General features: G+C 43.3%; 1 long non-coding RNA gene and 1 pseudogene across 1 annotated transcript in view; both read right to left on the minus strand.

The window, feature by feature from the left end:
* LOC138820770 (uncharacterized) overlaps positions 1-14,614 on the minus strand; it is a 272,489-nt gene that overhangs the window by 26,455 nt on the left and 231,420 nt on the right. The gene's annotated exons all lie outside the window — the stretch shown is intronic.
* On the minus strand, positions 1,083-1,866 carry LOC138820879 (pre-mRNA-splicing factor 38A pseudogene; annotated as a pseudogene).

The following is a 14,614-nucleotide window of genomic DNA, read 5'->3' on the forward strand; positions in this document are numbered from 1 at the left end:
TAGTGGCAACCTCCTGTTCCCAGGAGGAGCTCTGCAAATCTAATTGCAATTAGAGGATAATAGTTGTTGCTGCTTCCTTCCTTCCTTCCTTCCTGATCCTTGTTGCTTATGGTTATGCTTATAATTGTACTATCTTTCAGCAAACATGTTGCATATGAAACATTCTTCACTTATAAGGAATATATGGCCCATTAAGTCATTGTGACTGTCACATGTCTGCTGACAGAAAGGTACAGCACCGTTTTTGCTGTTGCTGCTGCTGCTGCTGCCCAAATCCTGTTTCTTATCAGCTATGCCTCAAATGACTGGCCAGTGTAGGACACTAAAATCAGTCACGGGGTACACAAATGGATCCTGGTAATTATTTACTGATGGGGACCTCCAATGACGAATGCAGCAAGTACTTTGGTGACTAAAGTCTGGGTTCCCCTAAGTAGGGCATCATGTTGACACAGGCACGTATCATATGAGCAAGGACAGGAAAAGGGTTAATACTTAGTTATCATTGATACATTGTCTAATTGTGTTAGGTCTGGTGGGATGGGTGTGAAAGATTTCACTGAGAGTAACCGACAAAAGTTTATTCTCCAAGGGAGAAAGATGTGAGACAAGAATGTCAGCACTAGTTTTTTATTTTTTGTTTTGTTTTTAGATTATCCAAACAGTTCTTATTTTAGACCAAACCAAAAACCAAAGTACAGAAAAATGGCAAATATATTTAATAGCAAAAAGGGAAACCATCACAAGTTGGCCACATCCTTTTGTTCTCATTCATACCCAATCCCCAAATTCTTTCTACCCTTCCCAGTGGACTTAGTCAAAAACTGCCTTAGGAAACATCCCTGAAAGGTCATACATCTCAGCACCTCTTTCATTTAAGAAAGTTACCAAAAACTTAGTAAGAGAAAACTAAAATTCCTACAGCTGCTTGGAGAGTAGATCTTAATCTTTCCATTTTAAACAGATAACTCATACCCACAGGAGCCCATTTGGACTAAAAGCAAAACTGAGTCCATTACTCATTCCCTCTCTGGCGACCTGGAGACCTGTGCCTTCTCCCTCGGGACCTGCTTCTTCCGGGATGTCTTGGACTCCAGTTCAGATGCCTTTTTCGGCAGGGGGAGGGCTCCTTTTGGCTGGTCCTCTCTGCCTAATGGGTGACCGGCTCCTGCTCTTCCTGTAGTGTAGTGGAGATGGCCAGGGCTTGTGCAGGCCTCCATAACTTCTTTGACGGTGATCAGGTGATGGCACCGTTTCTAGCTTCTCGCCCTCCTCTTCCACATCCTCCAAGTCTTCCTCTAGAGCACTGACTCGAGGTTCCAGTTGCTTAGCCTCCTCTAGCACATGACGTTTCTGTAGGCGGGGAAGAATAATATCACAGACTCGGTCACTGTGCAGCAGCTCGTCAATGAACTCGTCTACATGCACCAGCTCAAATTCTCCATTTTGGTTCTGGCTCTTGATTTTTCCATAGTCATTGTACAAAGGCTCCAAATACTTGTAGCAATCAATTGCGCTGCCTGTCAGCCTCAGGTAAAGTGCCCCCAGCATGCGGACATACTTGAAATCTTCATTTTTAATAAATTCAATAATGATATCCTTCTCAGGTTGAATCTGAAGCATCTTCAAGGTTAAACACAGAAAGGGAGTTGGTTTTATGTTTCCACCATAGATGCCACCGACAAACTTCAACTCCATGGCTTTATCCACTACCAGTTCAGCTGTGAGCCCAAAGCACTCTTCTTTCCAGTACTTGGACTGGTAGATTCGAGTCCGGATGATCTTCTCCACCAGATATTGAGGGTTGGTGCCATGGATACTCTGTGCATCCTTCACCGTGCAGTTGGCCATTTTAGACTGCTTTCTGCAGTGAGGTTTTAGGGGTGTCTTGTAAGAAAGTGGTTGTAGAAGGCTGGGCAGGGATAAAATGGTAGGTAGTTGGTTTCCTTTGACAGTGTGGCTAATGCCAAACAATAACAGCCACGAAGAAGAAAACTGCTTCCCTCCTTGGTGACTCCATCCACACCAAATGCCACTGAGCAGAAGCTGAAACCCAGGCCCAGCTGTCACCACCGCTTCTATCACTGGGAGGCTTTACCTCTATGTCTGGCTGTGAGTTCTGCCCAAGGTGGTCACCACGTTCTGTTCCGGGCCTCCATCTGCTGTCCTGCTCCTGCTTGCTTCTCACCTCCTTCCTCCAGCAGCCTGGACCAAGGGAATGAGGTCCAGGCCATGATGCTCTCCTTTATATGCAAGACAGGAAGAGCCCACCCCTCAACTTCCACTGGCCCTTCTGGGAGGTGGGGGCCCTGGCAGAATCCTTTAGGCCTAGGGTGTGGCTGGCCCCACCTTTAATCCTGAGTAATCAGGAGGCTGAGATCTGAGGATGGAGGTCCCAAGACAGCTAGGGCAGGAAAGTCTGAGAGACTCATCTCCCATTCACTACCATAAAAGGCAGAAATGGAGCTGAGGCTCAAGGGGTAGAGGACAGGCCTTGAGCACTAAAGGTTTAGGGCCCAGGACCAGATTTGAAGCAAAAACCTTTAGGAATCAGTGTGTGTGTTGCAAACAAAGGTCTCAGCTTTATCTAAAGGCACATATTGTTGCAATCCTTGTGACCCCTTCGGGTAGAGGCAGTCTTAGACCTATTCTGGAGTTGAACGGCCTCCTGGGGGAGAAAGGAGGTGGCGGTAGAGTTACCACAGGTGGGATGGTGAGGGCAGAGCCTCCACTTGCCCAGAAGGTTTGGAGGCTGCCTAGGTCAAGGCAGTCGTATGCCTAGCATCCACCTGACAGGTAGATGGTGCAGGAGTTTCAGTGACATTGGGTGTTGCAGGAAGAGGATTCTTAATTCCTGAATGGTGGAATCCAGGTGCCATTTAGAGCAGTCTTCTGAGATCATCCAAAGCTTGGATACCAGGAATGCTGCAATCTAGCAGAGCTGACACTTTTGGTACAAACATGTGTGTGGGTCTGTTATCCATGGAAAGGTCAGGAGCCAATGTGGAAGATTCTGAAATTTGGTGCCAGGTGTCTATTACCGTTGGTGAAACTAATTTGGCTCATTGTTTAACTTAAAATACTGGCATATATAGCATAGTCTTAATAAGACTCAGCTGTAGTTGAGTCATGTTTCTTGAATTCATGTGTGTGTGAATGAATGTATGTATGTGTGTGTGGTTGGTAGCTGGGGCTGCTATGGAATCATGGGAAATGTCCCTCTTTTTTCTTGGACAAATGACTCCAAAGGTCAGATTTGAATGACGAGCAAACAGTGAAGGATAAAAGTAATTAACTCAGAAGGAAAAATGGAGCTTGCATGAAGGAAAGTGTGGTATACAATGGGTTTAGGGCTGGGTGTAGCTAAAGTAGGCTGAAGGGGGCTTCTCCTGGCATTGAGAAAAGATATTGGGTCTTCAAACATTATGTAAGTAGATGTAGATGGTCATAGTTGCTACTGGAAATCATTATGGGGTGGATAGAATAAGACTGGAGACAGGAGGATCACTGGGATGCTGTTATGCTCTGGTGTGAGAACAAGAGGCATAAGTAGGCCAGGGTATAGCCTTCCATGGCTTTGTGTTTAGGTTGGGAGAGGAACTCAAGGTCATCTCATTAAGTTGATAAGATGGGTAAGCCAAGCTATAGCCCCAAGGGCCCTGCCTGCCATCTTTGTAAACACTCACATTCCACTATTCTACATTGGCATTGGCAACCTCCTGTTCCCAGGTGGCGCTCTGCAAATCTAACTGCAATTAGAGGATAGCAGTTGTAGCTGTTTAATTTTGTTGTTGTTTATGGTTATGCTTCTAATTGTATCATCTTTCAGCAAATATATTGCATGTACGTAATGAACATCTTGTAAGACAGAGGTAAAAGGAAGCTCAGAGTTGGGAGTTGGTTTCTCTTGACAGATGGGATGTGTGTCTTCATGTGACCAGGTTGTGGTTGGACCTGGAGATATGCCAAAGTTACTGAGTACTGTGTGCTTTCTCAGAAAAAGTGTAAGTTAATAGCTGGGTCGGAAGAAACCAAAGTTGCATGTGTACTGAATAAAATGGAATTCTGGTACACAATTAAAGTCATTTATGCCTTTTCATTGGTTATGTATTTTCTCCCTTGGCCAGGGAAGAGATGCTTCTTCCTAAGATTGACAGGGCTGACCCCAACTCTAGGGTTGTTTGGATGGGAAGTCTTTTATCTTCTACAGCTGCGTTCTGCTGGGAAGGGTCACAGACCTTGAGGATGTAGGTGGTCACTTGCAGGACAGACTAAAACTGAATAGCTCTGAAAAAATTTGGGTCCTGAGATAGGATAAGTTTTAGTCAGTGGTTTATTTTGTTCTCAAAGAAGCTTGTTAGAAAGCAGAGAATGGGTGGATCAAAAAAAGGGCCTTCGGCCAGGGGGCAATAAAAGGCGTTAAGCCATTTAAAAATTGACCAGATATCTAGCTTCCAGAAAAACCATTCTACATCCACTTTTTGTATTTTGGGGGGGCATTCCAAGTAACTTCAATTACATGTTTGCACCACCAAGAATAATTCCTCCTGCAGGATTACATGGTTCTCTTCTTGACTGGCATCTAACAGGGCTAGATCCCCATGGTTTGAAGACCACAGTTGGGAATCAGTATTGCACAGTCTGCATAGGGTTGGCTAGTTTGACCTAGTGGCTTAGCAATAAGACTCATTCTGTACAGAATGAGTCTATACAGAGTAAATGAGTCTCCTGTGGCCATTCCTAAGACAACACAGGATTATGACACACAACATGGGTTCTTTTATACACTGTTAGGTTGGTTACAGCTAGGTTGGTTACAGTTGGACAGAGTATACAAAGTTTGGGATTACTGGAGTAAAAATATGTCTGGAACATATGTCTGGAACATATGTCCAGACATATGTCTGGAACCAACTAGAGTTCAGAGGCATTTCCAGGTAGGGGCAGACACAATGGGCCACAGGAAACAGGTTTGAGCATGGTGCTCCAGGCTTTGTGAGACATCACTTTCCCTGGTGAGCTGTTAGTGCTGCAGGGGAGTGAGGATTAGCCTGTGACACACCCCTGTTCTATCAAGGTGCAGTCCCATCTTGATTCTGATTGTCTGGGTTCCTGTATAACTTAGATCTGTTGATCTGTCCTTAGGGGCTGGTAAAAGAGAGCACGATTTTCATAGGGGCTGTCAGATGGGGAGAGGGTTGGGAATAGCTGCTCCGGAGCAGGTGATGGTCATTGAGTAAATTCTATTTCCGGTCAGCTGTAAAATGACTGTAACCAGAGAAGGTTCTCTCAGTTTGGGAAAGGAGATTATCTTGGGCTGGCTTGGGCTCTTGAAGGAGAAGTAAAGAACATTTGAAAGAGTTCTTAAAAATGGGTCAGGGTTTGAAATATGTCTTTGTACAGAAAGAGGTTGAGTGAGGCACAGTCCAGAGAGAATGGGTCTGATGAGGGATTTTTCATGAAGAGATGATCTGAGTTTGAGCTTAAAGCCCAGGACCAGATGGTTTTACAGCAGAATTCTACAATGCCTTCAAAGCAGAACTCACATCAATACTTCAACTCTTCAATGAAATTGAAAGAGAAAGTTCACTACCAAATTCATTCTATGAAGCTATAAAAACACGCATCCGAAAACCAGGCAGGGACTCAAAGAACGAACTATAGACCCATATCTTTGATGAACATTGATGCAAAACTTCAACAAAATTTTGGCCAATCGACTTCAACAATTCATCCAAAAAATCATACACCACGATCAAACAGGATTCATTTCAGGGATGCAAAGCTGGTTCACTATACGCAAATCAATTAATATAATTCTCACATCAACAAGAGCAAGGATAAGAACCACATGGTTATCTCAATAGATGCAGAAAAAGCATTTGACAAGATCCAACACCCCTTTATGATGAAGGTTCTGGAAAAAGTAGGAATCCATGGAGCCTTCCTCAATACCATAAAAGCCATATATGACAAACCTACAAGCAGTATTATACTCAATGGTGAAAAACTAAAGCTATTTCCTCTAAACTCAGGAACCAGACAAGGATGTCCACTCTCTTCACTGCTCTTCAATCTAGTATTAGAATGTCTAGCTACAGCAATAAGATGCAAACATAAAGGGGGTCCAAATAAGGAAAGAAGTAAAACTCTCCCTCTTTGCAGGTGACATGATCTTGTATTTAAAGAACTCCATGAACTCCACTCCCGAATTACTCAAGGTGATTCAAAACTTTGGCAAAGTAGCAGGGTATAAAATTAACCCTCAAAAATAAATGGCTTTTCTATATGCCAACAATGAGAAAAGTGTGGCTGAAATCAGAAAAGCAACTCAATTCGTAATAGCCCCACAAAAAATAAAATACCTAGGAATTAACCAAAGAAGTGAAGGACCTCTATGATGCAAACTTTAAAAACCTGAAAGAGGAAATCAAAACAGAAATTAGAAAGTGGCAAAAAAAAAAAAATCTCCCATGCTCCTGGATTGGAAGGATCAACATGGTGAAAATGGCAATACTTCCCAAGGATGGGACTTTTCTATCTCCTGATAGGGAAGCTTCCTTGTGCCTGGCATTCCCTCAGACTTCTGCCACCTGCTGGGCGATTTGAGAAGTGAAGGCTGACTCTTTCAGTGATCAGGGCAGTGAGTAGCCCAGAGCTGGGGAATGATGAATTATAATAGGACCCTGGTACCTTCAGATGCCTTATCAGAGATGGCAGGAAATGCTTCTATCCATCCAGTAAAGCTGTAAATGGCTCTGCATACTGATTGCACTTAAGGAGGGAGGTACAGGTAAGTGTAATCTATTCACCAGTCCTGATATGGCTAGTGTGAGAAGCAACGGATTGTGTCACTGTTGGCCCCACAGGTAGTTTAAATCTACACAGAACACTATTGAAGAAGAGGAGAGTAACCAAGAAAGGAGAGTGAGTATCTTGATATAGGCATTTGAATGGTTTCACCCTTTATGTAGGGAGTAGTCATGTCCTTACTGGTGTCTAGCTTGTCGGTAGGCAATATGTTATTTTCCTTGGGGGAGGGGAGGCTTCTGCAGTAGCTCTCAAGTAGCTCCCAAGGATACGAGAGCCTGGTTTCCTAGGGATCCTAACCAGGGCTTAGGATATTGAGAATGGGGTAGGGCAGGTCACGGAAGGAATCAACTGCTGGAGCTCTCACTCAAGGCCCCCAGCAGTAATCGTTATCTGTGCACCTCATGTCTGGTTTTATGACCCCTCTTTCCCCAGAGATTTGAGGCATATCTCTAATAAGAAACAGTTTCACGATAAAAACAATTTGCCCCATTGAAGGTTAGAATGTGTTTGTGACTTTAAGTATCACTATCCCACAATACTGTGAAATGTGTGACACTTATGTAATCACTTTATCACAATAAGAAATTGCAAAAAAGAGAAACAGTTTCAGTAGTAGCAGCAGCAACAGTAGTGGTGTTGTTCTCTGTTAGGCTGCCTGCCAGTTTTCTTTAATGGCATCTCAATAATAAATTTTTGACTCTTCTCTTGGTAAATTCTTTTACCAACCTGTGGCTCTGAAATATCTGAGAAAATTGCGACCTTCACAAGAAGCCTTAGAAGAGATCCTTCCTTTACACAGCAGCGCCTCCAGTAGTCCTCGCCTTGGAATTGGAGACAGTTGCTGGTCTCTGGCCAGGGTGACTGCTTGGGGAGAACCAAAGGTCCGGCTTTCATTGGTATCCAGAACTTAGCACTCTTAGGGGTGAAGGACCTGGGAATTGCACAGACCCCTCTGTAAAACAACCTCCTTCTCTTGAAATGTGTGGGTCTCTGACAAATCCAACTCTAATGAAATAAAAATCTGACAAAGTAAGGCCCATCTGCTTACAGTGTGGAAAAGAAGCTTTTCATTCTTGCAATCAAAGTGGAGAATCTACCTCTCTCCTTAGACTTCTTTGACTTGCCAATCTGCTTCTCAGCTGTTCAGACAGCATCATCTCTGTGAGCATAGCCTTCTCCGTTTTTACTTGACCTCCGAACTTAGGGCCTCAGCCAAAATCAGGTGACCAAACCACAATTGTTAACTCCCCAGGTATAATTCATTAGTATCAAATATTTTACACATAAAAGGAAATATTTCTAACCTATAGAAGTAATCTTGGTGCTGGGGGCCATAAAGTTACAGAAGTAGTTACAGCATGATTCTGTTCCTGGCAATCTGAGCCTCCATTGACTTCCTGTTAGTGCCCCAGCCAGGCTTACTTACAATTCTATCCCAATATTCATTTAGACTCCGTGTCTCCACAGATTATCCCATAACCTTCTGCCAGGACCACAAAGACATAGGCAAGGACATCTTAGTGATACCACATAGATAGACATTATAAGAAGATGAGACATTTTTCTCACTAAAACTAGAATTCCTTCTGTGAGTCTGTTGGGAAGAATGGAAGGAAACCTATGCCTTAGGAAGACATTGCAAACAGGAAAATACCAAGGGTCAGGTAGGGCATATAGGCCAAGAGCATGAAATAGACAATGTGGAACATTATTATAGAATATTCCACAAAAGAACCAATCAGCAAAGCTCACAAACAAGAAATGGGCAATCAACTCTTCAATATCCTGGGACCTCATTTACAGCTAATCCCAAAGGGCAGAGCAGCAGTACCATGCCCCTCCATCTAGCTTGCCTACCAAGTTATGGACATTTGAATAGACTTTTTTTCTAACAGAAAAGGAACCCAAGGGTTGGCAACTTTGTGAAATTTGCTAATGTCTCCTTAGAGAAATGAGCAAAAAAAGAACACAGCATTTTTAAAGATGACACCATTTTTAATGGCATTGCTTTTTAATGCTATGTATACAAGAACAACAGACATAAAAAGATGATCATCATAGCCATCTGTGATTCATGATTCTTACAAGGATGAATACAAACAAAACAAGCTATGGCGTTGCCCAGTAACAGGAAAAGCCCAGTTCTTTCACAGCCTGGGGCAGTCATCCTTTTTATCACAAGTCCTTCAATGTATGCTCCTGATAATACTTGGCAGAAACCATGGCAATTGGGATCAGTGAGACAAACCAGTGGTTTCCCTCCTGAGGAGTGTGTACTCATTCCCAGAAAGGCTGGAAACTCAGGGCATAGCACTGCCTATGAATCAAGACCAAGCTTACAGGATACACTGATTGTAACAGAACTTGGAAACTGTTCTTGCTGAAAGTCACCAACTCCTCCCTTGAGCCTGAAATCCCTGCCTCAGTTTGGCATCTGTCTCCTTTCACTCTTGTGAAAGGCTCTCAGTCATGGAAGAAACACCTGTCCTGAACACGGGGCATACCCCAGGCTGTTAGCTCCTGAACACCGGGCATACCCCATGCTGTTAGCCCCTTTCAAGGCTGAAGGGCAGGAGGACCATGTTTTCCATGTCCTGGTCCTTAGATCAAGAAAGAGACCTCATTGTTAGGACAGCAAACCTACAATCACTGGGGATTCTGGAAACTTCGGGGGTGATTGATAAATGTCCAGTAGCTGGAGTCAAACTCACTTGCCCCCGTTGGTGATTCCGACAGTGATCAACTACACCAGTTTGACCAAGGCTAACCATGTAAGACCTCTGTCCCTTCCTTCCTTCCTAATTTGGAAGCCATGACAATACCTATGGAAGGACAGACAGGACAGACTTGAGGGCTACCGCACTGTTCTATTCTTCCCAATGTTACATAATGAAGACCATGTTTTTGGCCCTCTACAACTACTCATCTTTAATTGGCATATTGAGTGGTTGAGCCTAGTCTGCTGAGACTCAGAGTTGGAGCTTTGGTTCAAAAGCATCAATAAGGTAATGATTATTCCCAATTAGTCAATAACATGATGATTATTCCCAATTACTAAGGGCACTATTGGTAGCAGTCAGCAAGGACAGCTCACCTAGGATTTGATAGTAAATGTACTAAAGCAGGCAAATCTCTAAATAGCCAGACACAAATGTCCTTCCGACCTTCCTCTAAGAATGAAACACGAGCACTACCTCTAGTAACGGGATTCCTTACTTTCATCCTCCAAGAGACATTTGAGTATTAAGTTTTTCATCAATTCACTTTTTAATGCTTTTCAGAAGATATCATCTCCGCAGAGAAATACCCAATGCATTTTTCTTCGAATAGTCTGCTTTCCTGTTTAGGAGTTGTAGACAGTGTTAAGAGAGTTCAAAACTTGTCTTATATCCTTACTGCCATAGCCAATCAACAGCTAGGTCCTTTACTAAGGTAAAAAGCTCTCCAGATTCCCTGGCAAAAGTGATGCTCCGTATAATCACCTTAGACTATGTCTTACATGACAAGGCAGAATTCATAGAATTGATCATTATCTTGCTGTGAATCTCAAGCAGAAATGGGTACTAATAAGTCAGGAAATGGGACAAGAAGCTACCCAGGGTCCAAAAATCCTTAGCTCACCAAACCCTTGTCTTCCAAGAAAACAGAGACTAGTAATGCTAGTCAGCTTTCTCATCTCTTAAAGAACACCAGAGGATAGCTAAAAGGAGAGAAAGGATTTCTTAAGACCACAGCTTCAGTCCAGCTTAGTGAGGAGAACACGGCTCACTTTGCTGCTATCAATTCCTAAATACTCTGTGGAAACTGGTGTGACAGGAGACCCACATGACACGCCAGCTGTCCTCTGCAGGAGCTTTGGAGGAAACAGGTCTCCTGAGGCCCACAAGGTTTGGAAGCAGAACTGACACACCTAACTCTGAGGGACACATTGAAGGACCCTGTGCACTGGCAGGTGGCAGGGGCGCTGATAAGCCACCCCCATCTGTGACAGAGTGGGAGACAAGTTGCTCTGGAACTCTGCACAAAGCAGATACTCAAAACCATGATTTTAAGAGCCCAAGTCAAAATTATTCTTCAATGCTACTGTGGAAAAATGTTAAAGAACTGTTCAAAGGTGGCCTGGGTCAAAAGCTGCCTGCTAGTGGCACCTATGGTGGCTCCAGACAGCTTTGTGATCATGTCTGTCAAGCTTCACGTTCAGGGACATCACACTGGTATCACGGCATCGTGCCACGGTTAGAGAATTGCCACTGACACAGAACGTTGTGAAGGCTACAAATACACATTCTGCCTCCTGATCCTCACACCATTTGACTGAGAACCAGAACTGTTCGTGTCTCCTAAAGGTTGAACTATATCTGAAAAAGCCAGGCACTCACTTTAGTGAAAATAAGGTTGGGTGCGTTTGAGGGAAGATTACAGATTTTTTTTGGGGGGGGTGGCTATTGAGTCAGTCATGGGGCCTGAACTTCGGGCCTGGGCGCTGTCCCTAAGCTCGTTAGCTCAAGGCTAGCGCTCTACCACTTGAGCCATAGCACCACTTCCAGCTTTTTCTGCTTATATGGTACTGACCAATCAAACCCAGGGTCTCATGCATGCAAGACAAGCATTCTACCACCGAGCCACCTTCCCAGCTCCAAGAGTGCAGTTGTAACACAGTAATGAGCAGGGTTTTAGAAATATTTAAAACAAACAACCCTTCCTACTTTGCAGTATTTAGCCAGTATTTTATGCCAAGTTCATATGGGAGGGAAAGAGGTGAAGATGTTCATTTATGAACATATCTTAACCAGTCTCCTTTGAACATATACCTTGTTTCCAGGCTGTCAATACTGTTCTCCAGCCAAATGGGAAGTTGGAATTCATCTTAGAAAAATGCAATCACTCATAATACTGTAAACAAAGAAGTGAGTTTTAAAAATTCATCAGAAAGTTGAACGTGGTTTAGGGAAGAAAATGGAAACTCAAAAGAGCAAGTTTATGTTCCTTTCTCAGTCATGTGCAGGTATACATTCGACTGAGCTTGTAAGGTTGATCTTAAGTCCTCTAAGATTAGGCCCAAAGTACTCTGTTCCATGTGTTTGATATGAATCAGAAAATGGTAGGCTCTGTTCTCTTTGGGGATAAGTAGCCCTAAAGAAATGAAAATACCCACTTAACATGCACCAGGTCATCTAGCTGAGGACATCACTTAAGGAGACAGACAGGTATATACACAAAAAATTGTTCTGTTCAGAATACTATGGCCTACATACCCACTGCCAGGCTTTTCATTTTCACTTTTATCATAATTGAACTAAGTCAAAGAAGTAGGAAGGGTAGCGGTAGAAGAATGATGAGAAAAGAGTAGAGAGTCCAAATGGTCTCCATTACAAGACAGTGCTGTTTCCTTTTAATCCTAGAGCCGCTAGAGGTATGAAAAATTCAGATTGACCCCGAACAATCCCATGGCCAAGTATTTCCCATTACATAGCAGAGGACTATTTCAATCTGATTTCACTAATAACTTGAGCTATGTAAAATGCAGATATTTTCCAGAATTCCAAAGTATAATGACATTGACCTATGCTCATGTACTGTCATTTAAAAGATCTTTGAATTTAGAAAAGTTCCAGTATAGCATCCAAAAGCCATAAAAATAAGAATTTGTGAAATATAAAAAATGTATACAATGAAAAGAAGTATTAAAGTAAGCTTTACTTTAAAAAATAGTTACTACACTCAATGCTCTTGTCCCCATTGGTGGGGACTGACCTAGAGCCTGCGAATGTTAGTCAAACATTCTACCACTGAGCCATATCCCTTAATCGGGTATTTTGTATACCTAGATTTAGCAACCTTGCAAAGGGCAACTTAAAATCTACTTGGGGGCCCATTAATTAACTAAATGCAGTGGATAAAGGTTAAGCATCCCAGATGCCTTACTTTGCATATGAGTCCTTTGATGCCTGCATTCTCTCTTGTAGTCACACACTATCACCTGTGTCTCCTAGCAAAGATAAATCCTGACAGGACTTATCACCCATCAGCAGGTTGTGACCAAAGCAGAGATTAACTACTTATCTGACTCCTTAGCAAGGGTCCAGAGTGGTGAACCTGCTCATCACCTAGCAATGACCAACAGCTGTCCTGGGGGAGGGAGGGGAGAGAGAGCTGGAAACCTCTCGAACAAAGCAGCTCACTTTTAGCCAAAGGCAAATGTGCAGGAAGAGAATTGCTGTAAGCCTTTAGCAGGCTTACAAGACCTGTCAAGACCTCTACAGTACTCATACCTTAAGAAGGGTCTATTGCCTGTGTTTGTTGCTAAGGATACTTAAATTCAGAGGCTTGAGCAGATCAGCTTTTCTTTCTCATGATGTGGCTTTGAAGACAGTGCTACACTTTCATCTGAGTATCTACAAAACACATCACACAACTCCAGAACCATGAAGTATTTCTATCAGAGGCCAATTTCCCTAGGGAAACAAGATGGTTTTTCCAGACAGACTCTAGCTTCACTGCAAGTGTGTATGCTTTTTGTGTATGTTTTGCATTTCTATTACATGTGGATGTACCCTGTGCTCTTGTGAGAATCTGCTTGCCAACAAGTCCTAAAAGAAAAGGAAAGGAGCCTTCTTTCAAGCTCTTCCAGAAGCATAGAATGGTAAACCAGTGGAATCTGCCTCAATTGGCTGGGGAGTTTTGGGCAAAGCATCAAGTGTACCTGGGCTAAGTCTCCAAAGAACTATGTTAGAGGTCATGTCCCCTGACTGTGATGCTTCTTCTCGAAGGACAGGGTACATGGTCAGCCAGAACCAGCCAGTGAGCGGCCTTCAGCATCCTCAACCTTACACCCCCAACCTCTCTTCCATCCCAACAGTTGGTGTTGACCCTCGGCCCAGGAGTCTGGGAGGAATGGTGGCTGTGGCTGTTGACTTGCATATCAGCTGAAAGCCATTCTGTATGGACTGAGTGTGTGTCTTCCTTTTCCTCCAAACTCCCTAATTTCCACTGGGACAGCTTTGGTGGGTGTAGTCATTGGGAAGGAATTAGCTCGGGAGAGTACCACTTGTGTGAGAAGGCTGCTGTCCTAATCACTGACATGAGAGCACTTTGGCAGATTGTGGACCTCATTGGATTACCATGTGGAGAAGAGACAAATATAGGGTGCCTTCACCAAACCCTGATCACGCTGGTACCATGATTTGGACTTCAGCCTCTAGAACTCAGGAAAAAAGTACTGTGTATCACCTACAGTTTAAGCTATTAGGTTGAACTGGCCAAGGCAAACACATGAAAGAGGATTCAGACTACCAAGCGCCAAAGGTCTTTCCCAGTGAGAGGGTAAGAGTGGTCCCTACAAGCTCTGAACCCCCAAGGCCACCTTGGCCTTTTCTTGCACTTGTTATTCTCTAGCGAGATAGAGCAAGCAAGAGTCCCCAAGTCATACATTTACTCATAACTTAGACAGCACTAACTGTGAAACAGATCAATTTTATACACTATAAATCCAGATTCTAGGTTTAACACCACAATTGTTGATATATAGGGCATATACTGATAAATCTTCCCAACAAATCTCCCATTAAAAAAGTTGGTGGTTTGTCAAGTAATCGAGTGTTGTATTTATAAGGACTTCACAAAAGAAAGAATGGCTATCTAGCCAAGAGTCTGCTTCTATTTCCCTCTCCCACTAACACAGCACTTCATTGACTGATTTGACTAGAGGCTACCATAATCTGAAAGGTGAGAACTGTGTTCTTGACTCAAACACACTGAGGAAGAACAAGTGGTTCAGGACAATCACGTGAAACATAAAAGG

This window comes from Dipodomys merriami, unplaced genomic scaffold (assembly GCF_024711535.1).
Source record: "Dipodomys merriami isolate MVZ:Mamm:240054 unplaced genomic scaffold, mDipMer1.0.p SCAF_9, whole genome shotgun sequence".
Lineage (NCBI taxonomy): Eukaryota > Metazoa > Chordata > Mammalia > Rodentia > Heteromyidae > Dipodomys > Dipodomys merriami.